The sequence below is a fragment of the Phyllostomus hastatus genome, unplaced genomic scaffold (assembly GCF_019186645.2).
Source record: "Phyllostomus hastatus isolate PE091 unplaced genomic scaffold, TTU_PhHast_1.1 phas_scaffold_216, whole genome shotgun sequence".
Lineage (NCBI taxonomy): Eukaryota > Metazoa > Chordata > Mammalia > Chiroptera > Phyllostomidae > Phyllostomus > Phyllostomus hastatus.
Genome location: NW_025334018.1, coordinates 13,177,041 through 13,185,909, shown reverse-complemented (window position 1 = coordinate 13,185,909; position 8,869 = coordinate 13,177,041).

Below are 8,869 nucleotides of genomic sequence, written 5' to 3'. Positions count from 1 at the left end.
GAGACTCAGAGAGGGTAAATAACCTTCCCAAGGTCACACAGCAAAAAGCAGCACAGTTGGAACTCAGATCCACTATCGAGGGCAGATAGCCCATGTTTCTCTTGGGGAATTCCAGGTTGATGCCTGAGACTCAGCGTAAAGACAATCCTATGAAAAGAAATCACTCATGTGCATCAGTGAGTCTCCTACCTGGAGCAATGGTGCCATCCATCACACAGCGAGTGTGCCGAGTCCCTGCTGGGCGGGCAACCGGCTCCGTGTCAGCGAGAAACCTGCAGGTCTCCTTCTGTCTTCAGAGTAACACAGCCACCTCCCAGTGACGCTGAGATGACTGATTAAAATGCAAGCTCTCCTGGGTTCCCCGGTTACTTCTTTCCCGAACCAGGCAGGGGTGGGGTGAGGGTGGGGTTGTGGCAGGATGGAAAGAAAACAGGAAAGAACAGAAGAGAGGGATGTGAAGAATGGAAGGGGAGAAAGGGAGGGAGGGAGGGAAGGAGGGAAAGAAAGAAGAAAGGAAGGAAAGGAGGAAAGCTTATTTACTTTTTCAAGGAAAACAGGTAAACTTGCTCTAACAAATTTACATTTGTTAGCATTTTCCAAAGTGCTCTCAGGTATCTTCATCGAGACCTGGTGTTTAAATAAACTACTATTATCCAACTTTACAAATGAGGAAGCTGAGATTCTTAAAGATTAGGGATCATTTAACCTTGGAGACAGCCTAGAAGAATTGGAAAGACTGCAAGTTTTGATGCCCTAAGACCTGGATTCAAATCAGACTACCTCTGAATTACCAGCGCGGTCATTGTCAAGTTCCTTCGCATCTCTGAGCTTTGGTTTCCTTGTCCAGAAAACTGAGGATGATGACAGCACCAGTCCCTTAAGGTTTCTATGAGGATTAAATATGGTATTGCATGGCACATAGCAAGATATCAATAGATGCTAGCTTTCTTGTTTCTGTATTATTGTCATTGCTATCACTACCGTTACTGAAGTATCAGGCAGTACTATTACTTATAGTATACATGCAGAAAATGTTAGTTTCCTCTACATGCCCCCACATCCCCACCTCCCTCAGGTATCATAGCTAGTAACTGTTGGAGGCAAGCTGGCCGTGGCTTTTGACTTTAGTACCCGTACTCTTCCCCAGTACCTTGCTGCCCACCTCTATATGTAGTACCTTAAAAATTGCCCTGGCTGGTATGGCTCAGTGGATTGAGTGTCGGCCTGTGAATCAAAGGGTCGCGGGTTCGAATCCCAGTCTAGGGCCTATGCCTGGGTTGCTGGCCAGGTCCCCAGTAGGGGGCACTCCAGAGGCAACCACACATTGATGTTTCTCTGTCTTTCTCCCTCCCTTCCCCTCTCTAAAAATAATTTAAAAACAAGGATAGATAGACTGTACTATCTATCTCCAAGACACTAATATTCTTTCCATTTCAAAAAGGATATCCAGCTACCTTAAGATCGATCCTTCAGAGTTTCCTCTGCTGCCTGGAGAAGGACCCGTGTGCTAACCGTATGACAGCCTAGTGTCCCAGGATTTGCTATTTCCTCTAATTATCTTTAAGCTTGAGGAGACAGCTCTGTACAAGCACTAACCGAGGAAGCTAAAAATAATGGGCAGAGTTTAATGTTGAAATGAATCTTAAAGCAAAGTTAATCAACACATAATCATCTTTGTGCTACATGGTGATTAGGTATAAATGAAAGTGCTTTGTGTAAATGAAAATTGTCAGTAATATTTTGTGCCGTGGACTACAGCACTTACTCGCGGGGGCAGCGGGGGCGGGCAGCCGTCCTGAGCGCGGGCGGGAACACAGCCGCAGTCCCGGTGTCGCTCACTCGCTCGGGGAAGCACTGCCCCCCTGAGTCCCTAGATGTGCCCTGCAGTGCTGGGCAGCCTTCAGCGTCACTCTGTGTCCGCGCCTCCTCTTTCCCTCTATTTCTTCCTCTTCACCTCCCCTCTTGTCCTTCATCCCATCATTCTCATTATTTGTTAGCCTTCGCTAAAATGGTCCCAGGACTATCCTACCCTAGTTCCCAGTGTTTGGGAGTAATTAGGAGCTAGCGGTTTGGAGAGCCTTGTTAAGACATTTAGAAAGAAGGGGGAAAAAAACTACTCTGGAAAAAAATAATTCTGGGATTCATTAGAAAGTTTTAGTAACAAATGATGCTTTCTCAGATAAGAAAAGCAAGACATAAAGAGCCAGATGATAGCTTTTTTTCCCCCTCTCCAAGGTTGCTGGAGTTAAGGGAACAGAACAGCAACAGTGACAAAATGAAAACGTGGCTGTCTGCCCACCCGGGGCGACCATGTGGCTGAGGCATTTGGGGGGATTGCTGCGCAGCCCCCAGGAGCCCTTTGTCTGAGAACCCTCCCTGCCTTGCCCATTGGGATGGTCCCAGTGTGTGGGACACCCACTCGGCTGGGACCGGAATGGATGGGTCCTTGTCCGGAGCTGAGGCAGCCAGACTCCTTTCTCCTGGGGACCTGGAACCCGTGATCCAGGGACAGTGAGTTCCTGTGCGTGGTTTGAACCGAGGGCCAAACGATGGCTGTTAGGGAGAGAGAAAGCGGGAAAAGCCTGTCTGGGGGGTGAGGGGAGAGAGAGAGAGAGAGAGAGAGAGAGAGAAGAACGAAACAGAAGTCCAGAGAGAAGCAGAGATGGGAGTCCATGGGACCCTAGGGAGGAAGAAAAACAGAAACTGGCTGAGTTGGTTGGTTCCTGTGGGTTTTCCAGCATCTGGTTTAGGTCCCTCCTGAGACCCATCTCCTCTCCCTGCTCGTGGGTTCTGTGAGATGCTCTAATATCAGTAGAATCCATTTTCCTCTTTGTTTAAGCTGGCTCAAATGGGTTTTTGTTACTTGCAGCTACAAGAACCTCAACCCAAACATGCGGCTTAGTCAGGTTGCTTTGCCAACACCTTTTACCAAAGGAAGAGGAATTTGGATAGTTTCGCTGAGAGAAAATATTGCTCCAAATATACACTGATGCTCCCTTCTTGGAGACTAATGCCCAGATTACCTAAATTTTAAAAAATCCCTTTCCTCCTCCTTTCGTGGCCTGAGTGACAGGGCGACTGTGGTGGCCGTGGGGCAGGGACCAGAGGCACACAGAGGAGCGGAGGAGACCGTAGGTCCCGGGGGACGTGTTCTCAGAAGAGCGGCAACCGCCCAGCGCCCACCACGCAGGGCTCCGAGCCTCCCCTGCCCTGCCCGCTTCCTGCGGGCTCTCCGGGGGCCTGCGGGGGGGGGGGGGGGCTGCTGCCACGTCTCTCCCCCGAGCCTCCCCCCAGGAGGGGTGAAGAGCCGCCTTGGAGGGGCTTCAGAGCGGGCCAGCAAAAAACCGAGCACTAAAGGGAATGGAGAAATTCGTTCCCAAGAAGTCCAAGTCCACTTCCATTTATTGCAAATAGATGCAATGCATCTGAGAGCAGCACCAAATGTGGCCTTAATTTTAAAAGAGAACGTTCTTAGCTTTCTTCTGTCTCCCCTGTGGCAGAGAAACTCATTTTCCCAGGCAGTTTGGAGTGATAAGAGATGCAGTTGACAGAAGGCTTTCTCTGTGCTGGAAGTAATTAGGAATCCGAAAAATGTGCGCAGGGGGAGCCCGCTCAGGACAACCGAGTGTCAGGTTTGGGGCAGGTCCAGCCCACGCGTTTGCAGAGGTTGACTCTGCCCCCTTGGACGGCGTCTTCCTAGAGAGGAAAAATCGAGGACAAATTTCTGGGTCTCATTTATGCACACCGTGCAATCATTTCTGAATGCGAAACCCTGAAACTGCCCAGAAAAATCCGTATCCAAGAAGATCAGAACTTCTAGAAGAAAAGTTGTGCTGGTCAGCCAGCCAGCGAGCATTTGGTAAACATCTGCCTGGGCCGCAGCCCCGAGCTGGGAGCAGCAAAGAGAAAGTGTCCAAGGCACAGACCCCATGTGGCTGGCCTTTACGTCCCACACGTGTGCTCACGCAGCCCCTGCAGAGCACATGTTATGTACCGGACTGTGCTGGGCGCGGGATTAAAGGAACAAATCAGGGTAGGTGAAACCCCTGCTCCCATGGAGTTTAAACAACAAGCAAGAAGCAAGTTGATTTAAAAACATGCTAATTTGCAGGGAATAGAGGAAATAAAGCAGAGTAATGGGATGGAGTGGGGTTGGGGAAAGGGACTTTCTTCTTATTGTTTTTAATCCTCACCCAAGCATATGTTTTTTTTAATTGATTTTAGAGAGAGGAATGGTGAGAGGGCAAGAGAGAAAGAGAGAAAGCAACATCAACGTGAGACAGAAACATTGATTTAGTTGTCTTCTGTCCTGTACGCATCCCAGCCTGGGACTCAACTCACAACCTACATGTGTGCCCAGGATTGAACCTGTAACCCTCTGGTGCGCGTGGTGATGTTCCAGCCAACTGCACCACTGGGCCAGGGCGAAAGGGACGATTTTCAGTATCGTGGTCAGGGAAGGCCCCTGACACCTGGATAATGAGAAGGAGGCAGCGGAGTGAAGCGTGTGAGGAGAGCACGTGAGGGGAGAGGGCATGTGAGGTTGATGAAACAAAGGGATGTTCCAGGACCAGGAAAATGAGCGGCACAGCTGGAGAGTGAGAGTCCGCGAGGCCGAGGCGGGGCAGGGCCCGAGGGGGCACAGGGGCCGGACCCTTTGGGCCTCGCAGACCATGAAAGGGCTGCGTTCTATCCCACAGTAAGTGTAACGAGAAGGCTTGGGAGGGTGGTAGCAGGAGAATAACACGATCTGATTTGCTGTGAAGAGTGAAAGCCCACCCAGCTGCTCGGCACAGACCGCACTCCGGGAGAGCTTCCCTACGAGCAGGGAGTCGAGGCCAGAGCAGTGAGCTCACAAGGCGGGTGTTGGTTGGTGGCTAGGGCCAGGGTGATGGCGGTGGGGACAGTGAGACGTGATCTGATTGAACATGCAGCCTCGGAGGACAGGACTTGCTGGGGGCCCCTGTGTTGGGGATGGTGGAGGAGTTGTGGATGACTCGGGATTTTGGCCTGAGCAAATGCTCAGAGCCACCAGCTAAAACCGGGGAGAAGGGAGACGGAGATGTTTTAGTGGGAAATTGAAGGAAAGGTTCAGAGGGGAAACGAAGAGTATGATTTTGGACGTGTTAGATTTAGGGGCTTTATTGCACAGCTTGTCCAGACAAACACAAGAACAGGCCAAACAACTCCAGCATTACAGAACACTGGGTATGCACGAGAGGCCTTGAGTCTGCAGAATGCCTTACACTGAAGCTATAAAGCGAAGGGTTCTTTTTTATATATTTTATTTTTGATTTTATTTTATTTTGTAGAGAGAGGGGAAAGGAGGGAGAAAGAGAGGGAGAGAAACATCAATGTGTGGTTGGCTCTTATGCGCCCCCAACAGGGGACCTGGCCTGTAGCCCAGGCATGCACCCTGACTGGGAATTGAACCTCTGATCCTTTGGTTCGCAGGCTGGCACCCAATCCACTGAGCCACACCAGCCGGGGGCTGGCGAAGGATTCTGTACCTTAAAGTTCCACCTCCGCTATTTACTGGATAATTGTGGGCACGTGCTGACTGAACTCCCCACATTTTATGTTCCCCATCTGTAAAATGTGGATAAAAACAGTGTCAACTTCACAAGGCTGTAGAGAAGGTGAAAGGGATTCTGCACCGAGAGACTCAGTGTAGAGCTCGCTGCATGGTAGGCATTCAATCAATGTTGCATTTGTTTGCTAGGGCTGCCCTAGCAAAGTGCCACCAGCCGGGTGGCTTTGACCAACAGAAATTCATTGTCTCACAGTCCTGGAGGCTGGAAGTCTGAGATCAAGGTGTGAGCAGGGCCCTGTGCCCTCTGAACCCGACAGGGGAGAGTCCGCCCTTGTTTCTTTCAGCTCCGGTGTTTGCCGGCCATTCTCGGCGTTCCTGGGCTCACCCATGCGTCACTCCAGCCCCTGCCTCTGTTGTGCCCTGGCCGTCCCCTCCTGGAGCGTCCCGGGGTCTTCACGTGGTGTTCCCTGTGCGCGCCGCTCTCCTGTTCTCACGAGGACTCCAGCGGTGGGACTAAGGGCTCACCCTTTTCCGGGATGACCTCGCCTCCGCTGACTATATCTGCAAGGACCTTTCTTCCAAATAAGTCACATTTCGAGGTACTGGGAAGAGAGACACAATTCAACCCGTAACAGTAGTATTACTAATATCACTAAGTTAACCTGTACTTTGCCATGTATAATGTGCACTCATGGTTTTGGCTCAAACTTTCAGGAAAAAATCTTTTGTTTCAATTTTTTTATTCAATTTTATTTGTTTATAACAATATGCTTTTTTTGTATTATAAAGGAATGTTAGCATTTATTTTTGAACATGTTATGGTACAAGAAATTTTATGTGCTGGTAACAAATTTGCATACAGATATTATTATTGCTTTCTAGAGTTATACTTTTAACACATAAACATAAATAAAAGAATTAAAAACATTGATATAGATACAGAATTAGTACCACCCAAGTATAATGCGCATCCTTATTTTTCCCTCAAAAATCTGGGCAAAAATGTTCACTTTATACACAGCAAACTACAGTACTTCCATATGATAGTGGGGGGCCGTGCCAAAGAGGACGGCTTACAACCAGTCCTTCCAATTCACATAATGGCCTCGGTCTCTAATAATGAACTTGATTGTATGAGGTCGGCATTTTAACAGAAGGAGGGTTGAGATGATCTATTTATACTTAGAATCATGGAATTTTTAGAGTTCAAAGTGACCATGATAACTTAATCCAGCTCCTTCCTTTTGTGGGCTGGAGTGCTGAAGCCCCGACATGAGACGTGTTTCCGCAGAGGGCACACAGTAGGACAGCAGCCGAGACTGGTCTAGGAAGCTGGTTTTCTCACTTCTTAGATCATGTGTCCTCCACTGCACTTACTTCGACTTGTAGTCCAGCATCAGCGGATTTCACGGCCTTCGCCTCTTCCTAATCCTGCCTCCTTTTGCAGCCCCTCACCTACCTAAGGTCCCAACTGCTCTCCGAGTGGAACCAGCATCTGAGTAGACCCAGGACCCAGGAGAGGAGAAGACACCTCCCTCCTCCTCCAGCTGGATTCCGAACACGGACTCCTCGCTTCCTATTTGACTCTGGAGACGCTAGGCAGCAACTGAGAAGCCGAAAACTATTACATAAAACTCTTCCGAACAAACGTGATGGGCTGTTATGACTTCATCTATAGTCCCTGCAGCCAGGAAGTGATGTTATTCCAAGCAACTCGTTTTTTAAAGAGCTATTCTTGTGCAACAAAACAACTTGGAGTTAGAGTTTTTACCTCAAGAGTAAAGCAGAGGCTTAAATGTCACATCAGTTAGGATGCTTCCAGCTGCAAGTAACGTAAGAGCTGAATGGAAGTTAGTGAAGCCGGGAGGGCTGCGTCTCACGGAACAAGGACACCAGAGTGAGGCAACTCAAGGTTGCTTAGCTCGGCACTTCAACCTGTCCAGGGAGTCCGAGGCGACTTCTTGGGAATCCTGCTGGCCTTGTCCTGGGATTACAGGATGCCCGCAGGGGCTCCAAGGGTTATTGCATAAATCACACCTTTCTATTTTCCATATTTCTGATGCTTTTATTTCTTGGAACGTTGCTGGCTCAGGAGAAACTGCCCCTGCCAGGACTAGGTAATTCCTAGAGAGCAAACCAGTCACCTGCGAGCATGCATCTCATAGGCACACCAGCCGACCCAGAGCCCACACCCCATACCCTGTACCCTCACCACCTCCTTCATCAGGTGCTTACAAGGCTCACCTGCCCTCATCATCCCAGAGCCAGGTAGGTACCTGGCCACCGGGTGCAGCCTCCGTGCCCCCGAGCTGGCTGAAATGACTGAAACGAGCCAGCCCTAAACCTGCTTCTCCTGCCTCGTCTGTGCCGTCCCACAGAAACTGCAGTGAAGACTCTTACCCGCATTTCCCTTCTCTCTCTCTCTCTGCTGACTGACCCTCGTGCTTCCCCCCCCCCCCCGCCACCCCACACTGCGCCCCTCCCTTTGGGAACTGTGAGTAACAAACTGTCTTTTTAATGGCACTTGTCTCTTCATCTGTTGGCCTCGCCATACTTGAAAAATAATTACACTTCATTACACTTGAAGGAGTGCAACGCCCCCACGTGAGGCGTCCCAAACCACGAGTGGGCTGGGGAAGGAAGACCTTCCTGGAGCACAGGGGGAGGCGAACGTCAGCACTAGACCCGAGCTCTGATGACGGAGGCACCCAGTGGGCCGTGGCCGTGGGGCAGGTGGCAATCCGCCTCCTTGGTGAGGAGCCCTCAGGGGCTACAAGGAAGGGGAAAGGTCAAGTCGGCAGATCGGGTCAAGGAAGGCCTTCTGGAGTGCCCGAGCGTCCGTGAGACCCGGGGTCCTGGGTGGACTTGGCGTGGGGGGGACGTGGGAGCAGGGGGGCAGCGGGGGCAGAGGGAAACCAGCAAACAAGGGAGGCGAGCCCTGCGGAGGGTGGGAACGGATGTGCCGGGTGTGTCTACAGAGGTGGCCTTGGCCGGGGACGTGGGTTTGAAGAGCCTGGTCCTTCTGGACTTGACGTCCCTGGACTTGGCAATGGAAGGGGATAGACCTCCTCTCCCCCCATGGGCCAGCCCGGCTGCAAGGAGCACCCGGATTCCCCCCCACTTCAGAGTCCTTGTTAAAGACTCTACAAGATGCCTGTGACAGGGAACAGGGTCATGAGATCTATTTCTGCCTCTGACTCATGGGATGACTCAAGGCGAATCTCTACTCATCTCCCGGTCCCCAGCCCCCGTCCTTTAGGAACAGAAGACACATCAGTGTCCCGTCCACCCGCCCCCCCACTCCCGGCAAGGTCGGCAGTCTCAGCACAGCCCGGC